This window comes from Chelonoidis abingdonii, chromosome 4 (genome assembly GCF_003597395.2).
Source record: "Chelonoidis abingdonii isolate Lonesome George chromosome 4, CheloAbing_2.0, whole genome shotgun sequence".
In the NCBI taxonomy this organism is placed as follows: Eukaryota; Metazoa; Chordata; order Testudines; family Testudinidae; genus Chelonoidis; species Chelonoidis abingdonii.
Genome location: NC_133772.1, coordinates 72,111,624 through 72,127,164, shown reverse-complemented (window position 1 = coordinate 72,127,164; position 15,541 = coordinate 72,111,624). Strand labels below are relative to the sequence as shown.

Sequence of the window (15,541 nt, the reverse complement as noted above, 5' to 3'; positions counted from 1 at the left end):
CCTGCGCCTCTTGCTGAGCTGGAGTACAGGAGTTGATGGGAGAGCGCTCAGGGATAAATTTATTGCCTCTAGACTAGACGCGATAAATCAATCCCCGCTGGATTGATCGCTGCCTGTCAACATACCCAAAGAGGCAAGCCAGTGGGGAAGACTCTATTCATAAAAAATAATACAGATATTTCCCAGCCTGTCATGCCTCTCTATTCACAAGCCCCAGATGTTTTAAGTCTCTAAAAAGGAGTCCTTTAATAAAAGATTTACCCTGAGTTTTGAGCTGATGTTCAGTTGAGTGTTGATATTTTACTGGAATTGTTTTGTCTATTCCTAACTGAAAAGTCAGCTCTATAAGAAGAGATTTGCTTGTTACATGTTATGAAGCATTCATGTTCCACAGACTTAGAACTCTTGTTTTATTTAATAGGAACATCTCTAAAATAAACATGTTTCCTGTACTTTTTAATTTTCAAATTTCATATAACTCATCTCACAGCCAACATCCCGTCTCATCTGAAAATTGTTTATCACTAAGTAAACATCATATTTTTTCCTCTGCAAGGCAGTTTTACTGAGGGTGAAGATTTGCTGCCTCTAAATGAAAGTGATACACTGTTCATACAAAAACTGAAGAAGCCTGTCTTAGAACTTCATTTTAAATAAATAGAACTTACATCCCCTTAGTGAGATGAATAAGCTTTTTGCTTTATTGCCTTTTGGTGAAGTTGTAGCTACAAACAGACATTTGCTGAGGTAGCAGAAAAAATTGCAGTTTTGTAGTTCCAGGGTGCATTGTATGGCACTTGGTACAATGCACACAAAATCTAGTATTCCTTTCTCAAATTAAACATATGCCATCATTTTAACAAAAATGTTCAAATAAGCACTGTCACACTTAAGTAAACTTTAAAAATTATAGTCATTTGCTAAACCCCTGCTGAATTGTCACATATTTCTGCTTTGCCTGTTCCCCATTGATCCTTATTACCAGTGTATTTGCGTGTAAACAGAAGCTCTCACTTAGTATTCCTCCTCCTCCTGCCTGATTCAGTTGGTGATGTTGCAGATCCAGTGTTTGAGGTCTTACCGTTCATCACAAACAAAGGAGGAAGTATCATCTCACACGTACAGTGATGTGTAATGTATCCTGAAAAGGGTAGGTGCACAGGCATAGTAATCAGGAAGGGACCTTTTGTTTGGTGGAGAGTGACCATATGACAATAAATGTAGAAAGTCTTCATGTTGGTTAGTTGGGTTTTGATGGAATATTATGGACTCAGTTGTTTCTGACTTCTTCACAAGTTTGTAGAGATGGGAGGAGGAGAAACAAAGGCTCTGATCCTCAAAGGTTTTTAGGTGTCTCTAACCCCCATTGATTTCAGTAGGAATTTGGTGCTTAAATACTGTACTTTGGAGGATATGGGCCAAAGAACTTTCCCACCACCAGAAACTTTGGACCTTAGTGAAGTTTGCCACTGACTTTTGAGAGGCCATTTCATCCACAGTATTTATACTCCTGTGAGCACTAAGACTGTTCCAGACCACCAGCACTAGCCTCTCCAAAGGGATTGGAAAGCATCGTTGACTTCCACACAGCAAAAGAGGCACATGCTCACTCAATGAATTGCTCTTCTCTTGTTCTGCATGGACCTTTTATGGTGCGGTTGAAGCAACCATGCATTAGACGGGGATAGAGAAAGATCAGGAATCTATTTTGCAGGAGGTCCGTGATCCCTCCACCCTCTGACTTCCAAACCACAGAACAAGTGCAGAGCCTTCCTCCTCTTTACACCAAAATCTCACTCATGTTCAAGGTCAGCTTGCCAGTGCAGACTAACCTGATGTGTGGATAACAAGTTAGTGAGCCCATTATTCCTTCTTAACTGGGCCTGAGGATTTGGTGCAATATAATTTTATTGTTTATTGCTGGTTATTAAAACTAAAAAAAAATAAAAAATCTATTGTACTTTCAAACCTGTACTACCATTGTTGCAAACTCTGTCAATTTTATTGAGTCTCCTGATGTTTTTCTTAGGCCTTAGCTCCTAGAGTCAGGTTATTACATGAGAATCTCAGCTGGCTTGTTTTCTTCTTCTTTTTTTTTTTAACTGAGTTTCTAAGTTGTAGAAAGAAGTTTGAAAACATAACCCAGGTATACCTGAAAGTCTCAGAAAACAGAGGCAACCAAAATAAATGCAAAATTTATTATGTTTTAAAGCTCAGGATTTTTAAGCCATTCTTTTAGATTCAGGATTTTTGAATGTTTAAGTTTGACAAAACTGTATTCCATTTCCTTTGACTATTTTAGTCCCTCTGGCAAATGAAAATAGACTTAGTTTTAATGTTGTTTCTAGCTAGTTTTACTTCCTGGCTGTCACGCCATTAGCAAAATGCTGTTGTCTCTGTGTGCATAATATTAAAAGGGAATGTTAAATTAAACTTTAAATTGTGTTTAAATCTGTAAACATTTATATTAGGATTATATTTAAAGTAGGTTTTATAACCCCCCCCCCCGCCTTTTTTTTCAAACCTGTCTTATGGCCATGCATTATGGCATGATAGTATCTCTTTCCTTATGGAAACTGCCATAAAATTTAATAGAAAATGATAATTATAGGCTTCTTGGATGATCCATAGAATATAATAAAGAATTATATCTCTGCTGTAAGATTATATAAGGTAGTTTTAAAAAAACTACAGAAAGCATAGTCTCTATAAAATTCTATAGGTTTTTTAGTAATTCCTGCAGAAACCTATAAAAATAGGTTTGATCACCATTAAATACTGTATGGCAAATTCCTAAATCTTTAAAGAAAAAAGTGTGTAACTGCTGATGAAAGAAAGGGGCATGTGTTCCTGTCTTGAACAGAGCCACTTCAGCAATTTGAGCAATTCAGACCATTTTTCTTGGCTAACCTCCCACTAACTTTAGCAAAGGAGTGGCCTCAGTACTGCATATACAGCAGAGCACTTTGTAACAGGCAGAAAATATACAAATGATAATTCTTGGGTTTGTACATCTTCTTGAAAATTGGAGCCTGGTCTATGCTAGAGAATTAGGTTGATGCAAGGCGGCTTACATCAAGCTATCTATGTAAGTGTCTACACTAAAATTTCGCACCCACTGACATAACTGTCCTCCTACACTGACTTAATAATTCCACCTCCACAAGCCACAAAGAGTCAAGGTCGATGTAGTTAGGTCAACACAGTTTCAGTGTAGACACTTTGATTATTGCAATGCCCCACACTGACAATACAATTGGTACAAGTGGTCCTGGTGAGGACACGCAGCACCGACACAAGGAGCAAAGTATAGACACGCACACACCATGTAATTGCTCTGATGGCTATATTCTGACATGAGCTAGTTCAATTAAATTTGGTAGTGTGGACATGCCCTGGGTTACCAAAATGGGAAGAAGTATTGAATAAGAAGAGAAACTTTCAGGGTTCATTCACCAACTGCTACCATAGGAGATTTACATAGATATATTGCATTAACATGTAGCCCTTCCTCTGAGGTGTGGCTCAAACTCCTCCCTGGTGATTGTTACTTGGAGTGGCTTCTCCCCTCTCCTGGCATAGGCTGAGGTCTAGGTTCTTTTTTATGATTCCTGGTGCTTCTGCCCATGGTGACTCCTCACTATGCCCAAGACATGAGGGATGCTATCCCTTGCAAAAATGAATAATGTTACTACTGCTACCATTGAGTATAAAACCCAGTGTAGAATAAACAATAAAATACATCAACACAAACCCAAGCAAAGAAATGAAACACATAGAAATAACAGCATTACAAAGGGGAACTTTTCTGAGAACAGGAAAATAGGTCTGGGGAAGGAAATGGTGAAGGTTAATATGTACTAAACATTAATAAATCAACAATTTCTGCATCTCCCAACACTCACAATTTATCCCAGACCCTGCTCCCTTCCTGGCACCTTCCCAAGGAGGTGCTATGCTGGGGATGAGTCCAGAGATGAGTATTTAAGTGCTGTACCTGTTGGCCAGCTTAAACACAAAGCATCTCCTTACTATGTCTTCACCTTGGGTGGGGCAGGGTCCTCTCCTGGTTACCTGGTCTGGAGTCCTGTAGAGGTCTCAGCTGGCTTTCAATGGTGGTGCTGGGTTGGACTTCTCACACTCTGGATGCTGGTCTCTGCAGGGCCAGAACTGCCTGATCCATGCACTACATCCCACAGCACTTCATAGGCTCCCTTTGTAAGGAGTTTGAGTTAATGAGAGGCTCCCTGATTTGTTCTGCTTCTCTCTCAGCTCCCTCAAAACTGAAATCAAAACTGGTCTCTTGGTCTCTGACTCCCACTGAAGGCCTGAGCAGCCCTGGCATATCATTGTCCCAATGAAGTGCAGGTCTTCCAGATCATGCCATGCAGAAGCCTCCCTATTGGTTTCAGCAGAAATTTCTAGCCCATTCTGTCCCCACCCTGACTCCAAGAATACTGGGATATGGCATTGAAGGTTTTGGTAAGCCATTATATGTCATAATTAAGGCTATGATTTGGTCACAGAGGTCGCGGATATCACGGAATCCATGACTTCTGCAAATATGAATGACTTCAGCTCTCAGCGGCTGGGCGCTGCAGGGTACTCCTGCCACCTGGAGTGGTGGGGCCCCGGAGCTCCCCACCCCCCATGGATGCAGAGCTAGCCCAGAGTAGGGGGGAAATCCCCCAGAGCTCCCCAGTCCCCGGGCGATCTCCCACACTACTGCAGGTGGGCATCCCTCTCAGCTCCCAGGCACTGGGCAGGGACAGGGGCCACAGCTTCCAGCCAGAGCAGGGCAGAGTGCTGGACCCTCCTCCCTCTTCATTTTTCATGGACATTTTTAGTAAAAGTCAGGGACAGGTCATGGCTTCTGTGAATTTTTGTTTATTGCCCATGATCCATCCGTGACTTTCACTAAAATTGTCTTTGACAAAATTGTAGCCTATAGGTTAGGACCCCACCTAGAGGTTCAGTCTGCAGTTCCAGGAGCTGGCAAACTCCAAGTGGGGGTTACAAACACTAATAGCTTTATGCTTGTAAATCCATTCTTTCTCTTTCCCCTTTCTTCTCCCAGTATGCCCTCTGGCATTAATGTGATAATATACCTCTTTATAACTGAAATGAAAAGAACCAACACACTAATTACCCAGCCTCTGACACATCATTATCTATTCTAACAAAGACAGTACTGTATTGAAATTCTCATGTCTCTCCAAAACCAATGATTCTCATCAGAAACTAATATCACCAAAATATGGGCACTCTCATCTTTTAGAGGTGGCACCACTCTGCCTGTTATAGCTCTCTGCTCCCCCATTTTAGCTACAGATTCACCTTGAGTGATGAATTATAGATTGTGCCTTTTATTTTTTTAAGCATCAACATTAAACCCTTCTTTTTTCTCTACAAGTATTAACTGATTATCAAATGCAGTCAATTATTCAGCTGACAAATGTACTAAAATGTGTTTTTCACTTGTACTTAAAAATGATAATGAAGCTCTTAGAGGAACTATCCCATTCATTCTTAATTATAGTATTACTTCCCTGCTTGCTTGCATTGTAGCATAGCTCAATCACAAAGAATCCATGGTAGCAATGTAAGAATGTGTATACACTATTTAGTAGAGCTTGATTGGGTTCTGCAGTCTGGACTCCTATTATCCACTCCATGTAGTTATTTCAATCAGCATGTACGGATGAGTTAAAGATTATTTCTACAGTGATGCCCCTCCCAACAGACAGATAAGGAAATTTTAAACTATACCATGAAAATACAGTTAATGTGTATTTTATTACTTTAGAAATACAGTGTTAGAAGGTTTCGGAAGGGTTTTTTTTTTTTTTTTTTTAATTTTGTTTAACACTCAGCAAACATTAAAAATGGTGAAATTCACTCCCAAGAGTACCCTTTTTTAAAGACTTAAGTGGCACTCTGGTGCTATATTCACAGAAGATAATTTAACTTAATGCTTGGCATTATGTGTTAGCTTTTTCATTTCAATTTTATTTGCATCCTGTGATTTATAATACAAATATTCTAAGATCCTTTATGAAAAATTATGTTTCTCGGGCAAAATGGATGTAAGAAATGTCTGGCCATCTTGTCAAGACAGTTCTATTGTTTGCCTTTCTGTTTATAATGTACCGGACTGGGGCTTAGGACACCTGGATTCTAATCTTGACCATCTCACAGCTTTGGGCAAGTAATTTCACCTCTCTGTTCCACTTTTCCTCCACCTGTACAGTAAAGATAATAATACTTATCTGCTTTGTAAAGGGTTTTGAGATCTAAAGATACCGGATATTGTATAAGAGCTAGGTAGTTATTATTTATTTACTCCGGATGGGATAAATATCTTAGCAAGTCACGTAGACCTTGCAATATGAAAACATCCCTACTCTATTGAATAAGTGCTTTATCCAGCCTGCTTCTAAATATTTACAGGGACAGGGCTTCCACCTGACCTTGAGAAACTATTCCATGTTCTTTGATTCTTCTATTTAAAGAAAATGTTTGATGGCAAATGTAATTTCTCTTTTATGCAACTTCACACAATTTTGATTTTCCATTTCAATAGTTTTATTATCATGGCAATATGTACAAGTGCTGCTGAAGCTGAAACCTCAAGGAGCTGTTGGTAGGGCCTGGTTTTGTAGTGGCAAAGGGGATCCATTTTGTAATACTGCTCATTTCTAGCTGCTACACATTATGAGGCTGCTCCTGCAGTTTCTCTCTCTCTCTCTCTCTCCCTCTCCCCCCCTACACACCTCATTCCTTGTCACAAAGTTATACAGGGTTTTTCTTTTTCACTTTTTAGCAGTCCTCTATTATTCCTCAGAGCTTGATGAAGCATCCATCTCATATTACTTTGTACTTTGCATAATGAGGTGGAAATTGTCAAGTGGAAATTTTCTGTCACAATGATTGCAAACTTGGGTTTCTATTGTAACTGGTACAAAATGTTTTTTTTTCATCATACCACCATCTCCTTCAATGTTGATCCCATCTAGATGAGTGGTTCTCAGACTCCAGGGGTGGCCCATTTATTACTGCTGAGAATCTATCAGTCTTCACTCTACCTATTCCTGTTGATGATTTATGGGGGTTGTTCAACCAACTAAATATATTTAAAATCATGTTCCTTTGGTGTGAATTCGGCATGGTTCAAATGTTCGGATATCAACGTTGCAGGGGTGTCAAATACACAGAGGGACAGAACCAAATGGAAAATGACCTGCAGAGATGAGAACAGTAGGGGCTGCAGGCAATGAAGGAAGAGAGTTTTACCACTAACAAATGTGGACCCATGAACCCAGTGGAAAGAAATAAACATCCTTGTGATGGGGTGTCTGCCCCACACTAGCCCATAAAGGGTTAATAGAACCCTAACAGGCAGCCAATTGGGGAGGATCCTAGGGAGACTGTGCAGGAGACAGTCAATTGGAGAAGGATTTGAGGGACAGGTCCATATAAGAAAAGCTGCAGCGCAGAGCAGATCAGTCACTGCCTGAAGCTCGAGGAACGAGGAGGACTGGCTGCCTTGCAGACAGAGGGCAGCTAGCACCTTAGACAGCACAGTGCTGGGCAGGATCAGAGGAGCAAGAGTGAGCTCCCGGCTGGTTGCTGACATGCTGGGGCCCTGAGACGTAGCAGAGGAGGTGAGGGACTGCAGGGAAGTGGCCCAAGGAAGTAGACTGCGCAGTTAGAGAGGACGCAACATGTGGCCCTGGGTGGGGACCTGGAGTTCTCCACCCCTACTCCTCCACTTGCCACTGGGGAAGTGGCTGGACAGTGGATTACGGTTCCCCCGGAATGGGAGAGAACAGAGTATGACACAGCTGGAGTGTTGTGTCCTGAAGAGGATGTTGTATACTTTGGGACGACACACATCTTGGACCAGAAGTGACAGCAGCGAGATGTTACCAGACAAGGGCACACGGGCGGCTAAGATAATACCCAGGAGAGCCAGAAGGAGTGCCACAGCAGTGAGTGGCACCCATCACAATCCCCTATGTAAAATATGAGGGGGATGCAGTCAAGCAGCTGGGTACATCTCAATAAGTCAATAGTTTCATTTCTACTTATCATAGAATCATAGAAGATTAGGGTTGAAAGAGACCTCAGGAGGTCATCTAGTCCAGCCCCCTGCTCAAAGCAGGACCAATCCCAACTAAATCATCCCAGCCAGAGTTTTGTCAATCTGGGCCTTAAAAACCTCTAAGGATGGAGATTCTACCATCTCCCTGGTAACCCATTCCAGTGCTTCACCATCCTCCTAGTGAAATAGCGTTTCCTAATATCCAACCTAGACCTCCCCCACTTCAACTTGAGAACATCGCTCCTTGTTCTGTCATCTGCCACCACTTAGAACAGCCAAGCTCCATAATCTTTGGAACCCCCTTTAGGTAACTGAAGGCTGCTGTCAAATCCCCCCACACTCTTCTCTTCTGCAGACTAAATAAGCCCAGTTCCCTCAGCCTCTCCTCATAAGTCATGTGCCCGAGCCCCCTGACCATTTTTGTTGCCCTCCACTGGACTCTCTCCAATTTGTCCATGTCCTTTCTGTAGTGGGGGGTGTGAAGTTGCTGTCCATAAGGTTTTATAGAAATATGCTTATGAGTGTGAATATAATGTAACTGGAATATGCTTCATGCAAAAGGTCTCTTATAAGGTATCATTACAAAACTTATGATCTATTGAGTGTGTTCACCCTATTTGTTTGCATGCATTATTTCTATGTCTGAAGTTAAGAAAATAAGATATCAACTTGTATTACTGATGTAAATCCATTAAGTGGAAGCCATTAAGGGTGCTTCAGAATCAATGACCTGTAAATGTCTCTGTTTACTTGCAACCCTTCCTGAGTACATGTGGAAGAGTGGAGGCTGGGGTCTCACAGGACATGTGAACATGTCACCTGATACTGGAATCCATCTTAAACCTCCATTTAGCAGGAGGGGTGGGGACCCAGAGAGGCAAAAGATTCCCATCTTGTGCCAAAACTATAAAAGGGGATGGAAGAGAACAAAGGAGGCTGCCAGTCATGAAAACACCCTGCTTTCCACCTAAGATGTCTGCTGGAACTAACAAGGACTGTACCAAAGGATTGGGTACAGACTAGAAAGGAGTCTAGTTCGTGAAAGCAGCTTATTGGAACATCTCTGAGGGTGAGAGACCACTTAAATCCTACTTTTTATACTTAATAAAATCACTTTTGTTTATTAATTAACCCAGAGTAAGTGATTAATACCTGGGGGAGCCAATAGCTGTGAATACCTTTCTATCCGTGTTATAGAGAGCAGACAATTTATGAGTTTACCCTGTATAAGCTTTATACACAGTAAAACGGATTTGTTTGGGGTTTGAGTTCCATTGAGAGCTGAGTGTCTGGGTGCTTGAGATAGGAAACCTGCTGAGCAGTTTTAGTTAAAGTCTGAAGCTTTGGGGGCATGAACCAGACCTGGGTCTGTGTTGCGTCAGGCTAGCATGTTGGGCTCAACAAGGCAGGGTTCTGGAGTCCCAAGCTAGCAGGGAAACTGGGCTCAGAGGTCGTTTCAGCACTTCAGGTGACAATCACAAGGAAGTCTCTGTGACTGAACCCATCACAGGGATACAATGCTCCAGATATGGACTCACTAGTGCCGAATAGAGGGGAATAGTCACTTCCCTTGATATGCCATTAGCCTTCTTGGCAACAAGGCCACACTGCTGACTTATATCTAGTTTCTCATCTACTGTAATCCTCAGGTCCTTTTCTGCAGAGCTACTGGTTAGCCAGTTGGCCCCTAGCCTGTACCGATGCATGGGATTCTTCCATCCTATGTGCAGAACTCTGCACTAGTCCTTGTTGAACCTCATCAGATTTCTTTTGGCCCAATCCTCCAATTTATCTAGGTCACTCTGGATACTATACCTACCCTCCAGTATATCTACCTCTCCCTCACAGCTTAGTGTCATCCATGAACTTCCTGAGAGTGCAATCCATCACATCATCCAGATCATTAATAAAGATGTTGAACAAAACCGTCCCCAGGACCAGCTCTTGGGCACTCTGCTTGATACTGGATGCCAACTAGACATCGAGCTGTTCATCACTACTTGTTGAGCCCAACAATCTAGCCAGCTTTCTATCCACCTTATAATCCATTCATCTAATCCATACTTTTTTAACTTACTGGCAAGAATACTGTTGGAGACTATATCAAAAGCTTTGCTAAAGTCAAGATATATCCTATCCACCGCTTTCACCATATCCACAGAGCCCGTTATCTCATCATAGAAGGCAATCAGGTTGGTCAAGAATGACTTTCCCTTGGTGAATCCATGTTGACTCTTCCTGATTACCTTCCTGTCCTCTAAATGCTTCAAAATGGTTTCCTTGAGGACCTGCTCCATGATTTTTCCAGGGACTGAGGTGAAGCTGACTGGTCTGTAGTTTCCTAGGTTCTCTTTCTTCTCTTTTTTAAAGATGGGCACCATATTTGCCTTTTTCCAATAATCCTGGATTTCCCCCAATCACCAAAAGTTTCCAAAGATAATAGCCAATGGCTCTACTATCATATCAGCCAATTCCCTAAGCATCCTCAGATGCATTGCATCCAGCCCCATGGACTTGTGCATGTTGAGCTTTTCTAAATAGTCCTTAACCTGTTATTTCACCATTGAAGACTGCTCACCTCCTCCCCATACTGTGTTGCCCAGGACAGCAGTGTAAGAGCTGACCTTGTCTGTGAAGTCCGAGGCAAAAAAAGCATTGAGTACTTCAATTTTTTTCACATCATCTGTCACTAGGTTGCCTCCCCCATTCATTAAGGGTTCCACACTTTTCCTGACCTTTTTCTTGTTGCTAACGTACCTGTAGAAACCCTTCTTGTTACCCTGCACATCCCTTGCTAGCTGCAACTCTAGTTGTGTTTTGGCCTTCCTGATTATACCCCTGCATGCTCGAGCAATATTTTTATACTATCTAATAGTCCTTTTTCATTTGACCAAGCATTGTAGTTTCCACAGGTATATATGATGCAGAATTGGTAGGCTGGGAGGAGAGGTGTCCATGAAAGGACCTTTGCTAATCCACAGAAGGAAAAAATCTGCAGGTCTGTTGCTTCAGGATTGGACTTTACAACAATTAATCTGTGGAGTTGTACTTACTCACTCAAGTAGTCCCTTTGAAGTTGAAGGGGACTACTCTTGTCAGTACATGTTCATGTTCCTCCATATTGATAGGGTTGCAGAAGCAGGCCCTTAGAGAACTGGAGATGGTTATCAGGTCTTGATTTTATTTCATGTCAGGAGCACACTATATAGCAGCCAATGTTCTTTCAGGTAATCTACTATCATTCCAATACCTTTCAGTAAAGATAAAAAAATGAGTTAATGGGAATTCTGAAAAGACCTCCAGGCTAGACTCTTCCCTCAGATGCATAAGCATAGCTACCATCGACTTAAACTGATTATTTAAATATGATTTTGAGTGTATGAGATAGTGGGACAGTTTTATACCATTAGAATTGTTTTGCTCAAAGATGCTAGTATCTTTCTATTAAAACTATTATCTGGCTTAGTAACTCTCTCTCTCTTTAGAACTCTCTTTAGTAATTCTGTTTAGAATATGCAGAAGTATACTGCTTAAAATCCGTGGGCCAAATTCTGATCCTTTACACAACTTAAGCAAATGGACTGTATGACAATGGAGAGTTATGAGAGGTGTGCAGTCAGAATCCTTTCTCTAGGGAAAACAATGGCAACAGATCAAACTCAGGGAAAAATTTGGAACATATATTTTTTTTAAATGAGATGATTGAAAAATAGCAAGGACTTTTCCTGAGAAATTTTGGGAAAAAAAAGAAAAAAGATTTAGAATTCCCCTCCCCCCCTCACAAAATTAGTTTTTGTATTGGAAAATTGAAGACTGTAAAAAAAACAGTTTTCAAAAAATGTTTTGGGTAAATGTTGTGAGGTTGTGGTAAAAAATAAACTGTGTTCAAAACCCACAAATTTAAACCAGTTTTATAGTTTCTGGGTTTTTACTAAAAAACTGCAAATTAAATATATATATCTATGTATATATATTGGTTAAAAAGTTATTTTTCAACAACAAAACAAAGAAAAAGTCAACCAGCTTTAAAGGATTTATTTATTTATTTGTGTGTGTGTGTAACATAAAATCTAGAAATTCTTTGAATATTATTACCAGAAACAAATGAGCAGAATACAAGAGATACGCTTGAGGGATCCCAGAGCTGATTCTTGTAATGAACGATTCCTCAAAAAAACTTGAGGCTCTTGTGCATTTCAAATAACAACATATCATCAATCTGGGACACCGTCACTACTCAGATAGCAAAAAAGGATCATTCCTTTTGACTTTAATGATAGATGAGGTGCTGATGAGAATAAAGCCCTTATGTATTACTTTACTTACCTCTATCTCTTGTGACAAACTGTCAGTGTTTGGGACATATTTGCTGACCTTTGTCAATATGCTAGAAAGACTGCATTGCAAAAACTCTCCTGAAGACATCTGGATTCTATCAGAGTTTGAACTGAAGAACAGAAAATGATATGGATTGTGAATGAAAGGGTTCCCTCCCCCCCGCCTTTGATATGGATATTATGGATTCTGTAAATACCCCATTAGGGGGAAATGTTAAAGTCATCCCTACCAGGAATGATTTTTATCCTCAGATCAAAATGTGTTTTAGGAAAAACAAATGATTTGCCTTGGGAATGCACCAGATTGCATCTAGAAACATTTCCTAGGGGAAGGATAATCCCAGGGTCCACACTCCAGCACTTCCAGCAAAATATGGATTTTGAACCAGAAACTCAAACAAGTTCAGACCCTGCCCACTGGATAATTCTGCTTTCACTCCCTTCTTTATTTCCTCTTTCACCTTTTCAAGCAGTTTAATTATAGATTAGGCTTTATTATGACGTTGTTTTATAAATCTGCATAGAGGCCAGTGACATCAGTTGGAGATTTTCTTGCTTAAGGAGTACTGAATTGGGCCCATCATTTCTCAATCCCCAATTTTCCACACTGAGTAGATTTGTTTTCATTATTATCTTATGAAAATTCAATGAAATTATCAATAACAAAATCAAAATTAATCTATTGCAAAATCTATTGGTAATGTTCAAACTCTGGTGAAATCTTGATCAAGAACCACATGTTCCATGCAACTGATTAAACTGATATAACTAAAGAAATTGCTTAATGCATCAGATGTTTTAAATTCAGTTCAGCATCATCCTACAGGCTTGTAATTTTTTTTAAAAAAAGAATTGCTGATCAACAAAGTGTCTTGAAACACTGATACCTGATTAATGATCTTCTGAATAAACTAATCTAAATGAATACTTCTGGCCATTTTCCAAAGAAAGGGAGGTTTTTAGGAAACTAGCAGAAGAAAAACAAACAACCCCCCACCCCAGTTAATGAATAATGGATATATTTGTTGGCTGGCATCTCAGGTCTTTTGCTTCTAATTATGTGTTTTGATAGCTGTAAATACAGGGAATTGCAGATGAAACAAGCTCCCTATCACAACATATTTCACCATCTGACAGATTATTAAATCATCTATGATATCAAAATCAGTAAATGCTGCCTGACATTGAGGTCTGAAATAGGAATAATTGTCTAATGATTTTCCAAGAGATGATAAGCATTTTTCAGCAGTGTAGCCATATTATTCTATTGGGGATAAGTGGCTCCAAAGGCAGAGTGATAATTATGACATAAACAAAGGTCAGTGATGTGGGTACTCTTCATGACTAGTCCAATGTGTGTTTCTGCTGCTAATAAAATGCTTCTAGCAATGCATGAGTAAAGATTAATCCTATAAATGTTGTAACCATATGAAAAATATACAACTAGAAACATTTTTCAAATATTCCTAAATTAAATCTCCAGCTATGTGCCAAGATTATTTAGTAAGTAGATTCTTCATCATTTTCACATCTCATATTTTCATAAGCTGTCATATTAGTTTGTCTGAAAGCCTCATCAACAGTGTATTAAAAATTCCATTAATAATAAAACTCCATGTTATGTAATAATACTTGTATTTCAAGATCAAGATTAATTTTTCAGAAACAGAGTTTCCCTTTTCCAGCAAATAATGTTAAAGTTGGGTGAAGTTTTTTGAACAAATAGTTCGTTTTTTGAAAAATGCAGTTTTGAGTTGACTGAAACTATCTGCGAATTTGAGTTGAATTAAAGAGCTTCAGCCCCCCCTCCAAAAACTGGTGGAAAATGACAAAATGCTTTGATTTGTCATTTAAAAGCGATGTTTGGTTTCAAAATTTAGCTAGATTCTATTTAAAAAAAGAAAAAGGATAAAAACCATCCAAAAACTACATGAAATGAAAAAAAAATAAATGGGAAAAATCATTTAAGATTGAACAAAACATTTTTGACCCACATTTATTATTTTTTTGTTTGTTCTGAAGAGAAAAAATGAAAAAAAATCCATTTTATGTTGATCCAAAATGTTCAGAGTTTTGGGGGGGGGGGTTGGTTTTGTTTTTTATTGTGGTGGTCTTTGGGAAATTATTCAGTTCAATCACTGAATCAAAAAATCAATTATTCACTCAGCTCTAAGTAATGTGACCTCCAGAATTACTCTAGTGTTATTTCTTTTTTTAGCTTCATAGGATCTGACTGTAAATAGCATCCAATTCATAACGTCATCATGGACAGTGTATGGGTGGCCCCTTTCCTGTATACAGTATTTTTCATCTGGAGCAGATTATTTAATATCACTTGAAGAACCAATCCTGAACTCAAATCTTTTTGAGCTTTCAAAAAGCCCTGTATGATCAGAGCAGCAGCCCATCTAGTCACGTCTAGGCTAGTCTAGTCTCTAATATTGGTCAGTACCAGAGGAAGAAACTTTGCAGTAGGCAGTTATGGGATAAAATGTTCCCAGAGATTTCTTCCTAACACCCAATATTTAGAAATTGGTTTATGTCAAAGCCTGAGGGTTTACTTTTTGGGCAAGTTGACACATAAATCCACCAAAACAACCAGCTTCTTGCCATTGTCCAACTTCTCATCTGCTTTACCCACCATGGTATCTGCCTTCTCCATGTCTGTGGTTTTTATTGTGTTTCCCCCCAGTGGGAGCCAACTCTCAAGCTGTTGCCCACATACGGACTAATGTTAGAAGGGAATCTGGAATCTGGGACAACGAGGACAGCAGCCGTGATGAGAGAGACTGTCCCACCCTATAACAGTCATAGGGGCTGAAAAGGGTGAATGGTTTAGGAACTGTGCAGCAAGTGAGGGAAGGTAGCTGTCATGCAGATTTCCCAAAGTTTGTAGGAATAGAGGTTCACTCCTGTGCTGTTCAGGAACTACAGATAGCAACCACTGCCTTCTACAAGCCTATGATCCCATGAAGCAGTACTTCAGGTTGACCCTTCTTTCTGTTATGTTATGCTAGTCCATTCTCACCCCCTACATACACAAACATAATTCAAGGAAAGGGTCTCTCCTTTGGAGCTTTTAAACCCTATAGGAGTTGCA

The 15,541-nt window shown here is 39.9% G+C and overlaps 1 pseudogene; it reads right to left on the bottom strand.

Annotated features, from left to right (window-relative positions):
• The window catches only part of LOC142046686 (E3 SUMO-protein ligase ZBED1-like), an 87,409-nt pseudogene extending 72,306 nt beyond the window's left edge, over nucleotides 1-15,103 (bottom strand).
• Nucleotides 15,104-15,541: the final 438 nt, after the last annotated feature.